The sequence below is a fragment of the Bubalus bubalis genome, chromosome 5 (assembly GCF_019923935.1).
Source record: "Bubalus bubalis isolate 160015118507 breed Murrah chromosome 5, NDDB_SH_1, whole genome shotgun sequence".
Lineage (NCBI taxonomy): Eukaryota > Metazoa > Chordata > Mammalia > Artiodactyla > Bovidae > Bubalus > Bubalus bubalis.
In genome coordinates, this window is record NC_059161.1 from 122,647,883 (window position 1) to 122,654,689 (window position 6,807).

Consider the following 6,807-nt stretch of genomic DNA (forward strand, 5'->3'; position numbering starts at 1 on the left):
ACCCCCACTGCTTTAGGCCCTCAGCCTCGTTACCCTCTGCCTCTCACCTTCCGTGCGGAGGGACTAATTCCCAGATTTAAAAGATGGAGGAGGCCTAGAAAGGTGCCCCTCCCGATCCCCTGCAGTCCCTGCAGCCCGGGGGGCTGGAGGAAAGTGACTTCTACAAAGGCATCATCTTGGACAGGGAATTGGGCTTTTCCCAGTCTAGTTGCAAAGATAAGGCCTCTTAGGAACAATCTCCCCTTCACCTACTGGGCGCTTCACTTCCCCGGCATGGCTCTGTTCTGGGAGCCTCGGGGCAGGCGGAGGGCCCACAAAAGCCCAGCGCCGCCTGCCAAGTCAGCTTCCAAAAAAGAATGGAGTCTGGCGACCCGGAGAGTGGCGCCTCGCGCGGCCTGAACCTGCAGGGGCGCTGCCTAGTCCTCACGGCGGGTGGGGTCTAGTTAACCGGGCGCCCGGGGTCGGACGGTGATTGTTGGGAACCGAGGCAACGCATCCTGGACGAATCTCTGGGTCCCGGTGGGACTAGGGCGCCTGGAGAAGCTGCGTTCCCTCAGGGCGCGCGTTAGCGTTCCCTTGTTCCGCCTGTGAGGACCTTGGAGTCCAGGTCACTTGCTGCCGCCTAGGAGCTGGACGCACTGTGGCCGTGCGGCCGGGACGGAGGAAAGGCGCGCTTTCCGCCGCACGATGGAGGCCCGTGCTTCGCGCCCAAATCTCTGTGGCCAAAAGCAGCTCGAAAAATCGGATTAACAGCATCGACTTTGCTACGCTTGGTTAATGGATACCCGGCCCCATGTTTTCACGCCACACGGTATAGGGGCCCCGGCCCGGGCCAAGGACGACGTGAGGGTGCTGGAGAGAAGTCAGGTCGAGGTGTGGGCAGAATCTTAGGGCGGGATCCCGGCCCTGAGGTTTTGATGTACAAGGCTTTCCCCAAACTCTGTGTAGCTGAGTCCGAGTGCCCAGGGAGTGGCCGGGTGAGGCAGGACGGATTTCGGGGTTCCCTGCTCCCAACCCAGCTAAATTTGCTTCCTTTCCTGGTAACACCTTTCCCTCCGACTCCGACTCCCGAGGGCATGTACTCTGTCTTCGAATTTCCCACCGAGGCGGAGACCGAAGCTCGAAGCCCACGAAAGCGAGGAAAGGGACGGAGCCAGGCGAGTGGAGCCTAAGCCGGATCCCTCTCCCACCCATCTCTCGGCGATACCCTCGCCTCGCATAGGCGCAGCAAGTCCATCCGTGGCAGCGAGCTGCTCTTCACTCTCCGAGCCTCCGCCCGGGTCCTTGAACTCAGTACTCGCTGCCCGGGCCGCTCCAGTGGTACCCACCGCTCTCTGCAGTTCCCGCCGCGCCCTCTAGCGGCCAGCTCTGCTTCTTGCCTGGGACCCGGGCGCCGAGAGGCCGGGGTGCCTGGGGCTGGTGCCCAGAGCGTATTTTCCTTCGCGGGGGGAAAGAAATGATAGTACATATTCCTTCTTCATAGACTACGGTGAAGACTTTTCGTTGGCATGGGTGAGTAAAGGATGGTGCAGATCTAGCTCTAGGAAGAAATAGGAGTTCGGTACCTTGCTTGCATGGTGTGATCACTGACCTAGAGCCAGACATCCTGGAATGTGAAGTCAAGTGGGCCTTAGAAAGCATCACTATGAACAAAGCTAGTGGAGGTGATGGAATCCCAGTTGAGTTATTCCAAATCCTGAAAGATGATTCTGTGAAAGTGCTGCACTCAATATGCCAGCAAATTTGGAAAACTCAGCAGTGGCCACAGGACTGGAAAAGGTCAGTTTTCATTCCAATCCCAAAGAAAGACAATGCCAAAGAATGCTCAAACTACCACACAATTGCACTCATCTCACACGCTAGTAAAGTAATGCTCAAAATTCTCCAAGCCAGGCTTCAGCAATATGTGAACCGTGAACTTCCAGATGTTCAAGCTGGTTTTAGAAAAGGCAGAGGAACCAGAGATCAAATTGCCAACATCCGCTGGATCATGGAAAAAGCAAGAGAGTTCCAGAAAAGCATCTATTTCTGCTTTATTGACTTTGCCAAAGCCTTTGACTGTGTGGATCACAATAAACTGTGGAAAATTCTGAAAGAGATGGGAATACCAGACCACCTCTTGAGAAATTTGTATGCAGGTCAGGAAGCAACAGTTAGAACTGGACACGGAACAACAGCCTGGTTCCAAATAGGAAAAGGAGTTTGTCAAGGCTGTATATTGTCACCCTGCTTATTTAAATTATATGCAGAGTACATCATGAGAAATGCTGGACTGGAGGAAACACAAGCTGGAATCAAGAAAATATCAATAACCTCAGATATGCAGATGACACCACCCTTATGGCAGAAAGTGAAGAGGAACTCAAATGCCTCTTGATGAAAGTGAAAGTGGAGATTGAAAAAGTTGGCTTCAAGCTCAACATTCAGAAAACGAAGATCATGGCATCTGGTCCCATCACTTCATGGGAAATAGATGGGGAAACAGTGGAAACGGTGTCAGACTTCATTTTTCTGGGCTCCAAAATCACTACAGATGGTGACTGCAGCCATGAAATTAAAAGACACTTGCTCCTTGGAAGGAAAGTTATGATCAACCTAGATAGCATATTGAAAAGCAGAGACATTATTTTGCCACCAAAGGTCCGTCTAGTCAAGGCTATGGTTTTTCCAGTGATCATGTATGGATGTGAGAGTTGGACTGTGAAGAAGGCTGAGCGCCGAAGAATTGATGCTTTTGAACTGTGGTGTTGGAGAAGACTCTTGAGAGTCCCTTGGACTGTAAGGAGATCCAACCAGTCCATTCTAAAGGAGATCAGCCCTGGGATTTCTTTGGAAGGAATGATGCTAAGGCTGAAACTCCAGTACTTTGGCCACCTCATGCAAAGAGTTGACTCATTGGAAAAGCCTCTGATGCTGAGAGGGATTGGGGGCAGGAGGAGAAGGGGACAACAGAGGATGAGATGGCTGGATGGCATCACTGACTCGATGGACGTGAGTCTGGGTGAACTCCGGGAGTTGGTGATGGACAGGGAGGCCTGGTGTGCTGCGATTCATGGGGTTGCAGAGAGTCGGACACGACTGAGCGACTGATCTGATCTGATCTGATCTGACCTTGCTTGCAGCGCTTGCTACTGGCTACAGAGTTTGTAAACACTTCATTTGTTGTTGTTCAGTCGCTCAGTCCTGTCCAGACTCTTTTCATGTGGTACATGACTACTGGAAAAACCATAGCTTTGACTAGACGGACCTTTGTTGGTAAAGTAATGTCTCTGCTTTTTAATACGCTTTCTAGGTTTGTCATAGCTTTTTTCCCAAGGAGCAAGTGCCTTTTAATTTCATGTCTGCAGTCACCATCTGCAGTGATTTTGGAGCCCCCAAAATAAAGTCTCTCACTGTTTCCATTGTTTCCCCATCTAGGGGGGGGAAGTGCCATGAAGTGGTGGGACCAGATGCCATGATCTTTGTTTTCTGAATGTTGAATTTTAAGTCAACTTTTTGACTTTCCTCTTTCACTTTCATCACGAGGCTCTTTAGTTCTTCACTTTCTGCCATAAGGGTAATGTCATCTGCAAATCTGGGGTTATTGATATTTCTCCCAGCAATCTTGATTCCAGCTTGTGTTTCATCCAGCTACTGCATTCATAAACACTTTAGTGCCCTTTCTCATTTAACCCTACTAATGGCTCCTTGCTACAGGCACAATTATGACCTCCCTTTTGACTTCCCTGGTGGCTTAGATGGTAAAGCATCTGCCTACAATGCGGGAGACCTGGGTTCAATCCCTGGGTCGGGAAGATCTCCTGGAGAAGGAAACGGCAACTCACTCCAGTATTCTTACTTGGAAAATCCCATGGACAGAGGAACCTCGTAAGCTACAGTCCGTGGGGTCACAAAGAGTTGGACACGACTGAGCAACTTCACTTCACTTTTACATACAGAAAACTGTGGTCCACATCTTGTTGAGAACTCTTTAGGTGATTTCTAAGACACAGGGTATCACGGGAACTGCTAAGCCAGTGTTTCTCCCAGTCATTCATTCTGATGTTCCATTTATTTAGCAAACACATGGGCCCAACTGTGTGCAGGCACTGTTCTCAGTGTTTTATGTGTTTTCACTAATTTAATTTTCATAGCAACCTGAAGAAGTAGGTAGAATTATTGTCCCCATATTATAGATGAGAAAACTGAGGCACTGAGAGGTCCAGTCATCTGTTCAAGGTCACATGTCTAGTAGGTGCCAGAGCTTCCCAATCATCGCTTTTGCCCTATCCTAAAGATCCCTCAAATGTCAATGTCGGTGTATCCATATCTCTTCTTTCCTTCTCATCCATTTCCCTGGGCTGTGGGGCAATCAGCTTTTCTGCCAGGGTCTAACACAACCCTGGCCCCGTGGCCCCCCTTCCCTGCCCCCTTGGCGCCTCCTGCCAGGCCCAGAACTGAAGGAGGCCTGACCAGGGAAGGGATTGATGACTCTGAGTGGACCTTGGAGGCCGCCTGTTTACTCCGCTGGCCAGCACACGCTGTGATTAACCCTGCACAATCGAGTTAGAACCTGTAGCCCCAGGGCTGAGGCCAGTGAGGGGGAGGGGCCTGCCGGCTCCAGCTGCCTCTCCCTCTCCCTGGGGCACTTCAGGGGTTGGCTGCAAGCTGGAGCCCCCTGGAGAAGGGCGTGTGCCCCACCAGCAGTAGTAGGGAGCACACAGTCCTCAGGGGTAGGGACCAAACTTCCCCACCCTGCTTCCTCTTCCCACAGAGTACCCGAGGCTCAGAAAGGGAGCGGTTCGGTGTGTATCAGAGACGTGAAGTGAAGTCGCTCAGTCGTGTCCGACTCTTTGCGACCCCATGGACGGTAGCCTACCAGGCTCCGCCGTCCATGGGATTTTCCAGGCAAGAGTACTGAAGTGGGCTGCCATTTCTTTCTCCAGGGGATCTTCCCATACCAGGGACCGAACCCGGGTCTCCTGCATTGCAGACAGACGCTTTACCGTCTGAACCACCAGGGAAGCCTTTTTCAAAAGGAAACTTCTAGCAGAAAATGGCAGCCGTACAGGAAAGGAGGAAGGAAGGCTGGGTCTGGGTCTGGCTTTTGGATGGTGGGTCTCAAGCTGTGTCATTTCTAGGGTGAACATTTATCTCTGTGTTTTCCTCCTAGGCACGTGAACCTTTCCACTGAGCATATGCCCTGCCTGCTCTAGCTTCCTGCCACCAACAGCCAGTGGGGTGGCTCTGTAACCTACCTGGGGTAGAGGAAGACAGGGATAAAAGCCCACCTCCAGCTTAGCCATCCTCCTTTACCCAACAGTCCAGGGATAGGTCTCCAGAGTTGTCACCCCGTGCTGTGTGCTGTGCCTAACTAAGGTGTGTCCGACTCTTTGCTACCCCATGAACTGTAGCCCGCCAAGCTCCTCTGTCCATGGGGAGTCTCCAGACAATAATACTGGAGTGGGTTGCCATGCCCTCTTCCAGGGGATCTTCCCAACCCAGGGATCAAACTCAGTTCTCCTGCATTGCAGGTGGATTCTTTACCATCTGAGACCCTAGGGAAGCCCAGTACTCCCTGTTAAAAAACCCCACAGTGCAGCCTATGCCGTATCCTACTTCATCCAGATTGATTATGCAGTCTTGAGGGAACAGTCTGGAATCTATGCCCAGCACTGTGTTCAACAGTGGGGAGGGAACAGGAGAAACCAGAGCCCGGAAGCCATGGGATTGGTGAGTGAGTTGAGGAGACAAGATTGATCCTGAGAAAGGTACCAGGGTGGACCAGAGTCCATGAGCTTCCTGAGCTTAGGGATAAAGGTGAAGAAAGGTAGAGTGATGGTCGGTGGGAGCTGGCCCCAGTGGGGAGGATGTAGGCCTGGGAGGAGGATCTGATTCTCAAGGTTACTTAGTTTTCAGGGCACCAGGATGTTGGAGTCAAGTTGGGGGCCCAGGCGAGCGCACCTTGTGGGGAAGAAATAGTCATGGCTTCTCTCCCAGCCTCAGGCTACCCTTCCATAAATGGAATTGAGGACACAGGCAAAGATGGAAGAGATGCACTATCTGGTCCTAGAGGACTTTCCCAGCTTTGATGTTCTTTAAAAATGGGATACTTGGGGTTTTACTCAGCTCTGTCTCTCCTGTTCATGAGATCTTGGGCACATTACTCTCCGTCTCTGAGTTTTGGTAAAGCTGGAAGTAAAATGGGAGGCTAGTTTAGTATACCTCAAAGTTTATTTTGCAGAACATTAGTAGGTGTAAGTTATAAGAAAAAAGTCTTCTATGATAAATTAATTAGGCTTTCTTTACTGCAGGAACCTATCAGAGCCTTTATTTATTTTTCACACTCTAAATTTTTTTTAAATTGGAGGATAATTGCTTTACAATCTTGGGTTGGTTTCTGCCATACATCAACATGAATCAGCCACAGATATACACATGTTCCTTCCCTCTTGAACCTCCCTCCCACCTCCCACCCCATCCCACCCACCAAGGCTGTCACAGAGCACTGGCCTGAGCTCCCTGCACTGCACAGCAACTTCCCATTAGCCGTGGTTGTTGTTGTTGTTCAGTTGCTCAGTTGTGTCTGACTCTTTGTGACCCCTTGGACTGCAGCACACCAGGCTTCCCTGTCTTTCACCATCTCCTTGCTCGAACTCCTGTCCATTGAGTTGGTGATGCCATCCAACCATCTCATCCTCTGTTTCCCATTTCTCCTCCTGCCTTCAATCTTTCCCAGCATCAGGGTCTTTTCCAAAAAGTCGGCTCTTTGCATCAGGTGGCCAAAGTATTGGAGCCTCAGCTTCAGCATCAGTCCTTCCAATGAAT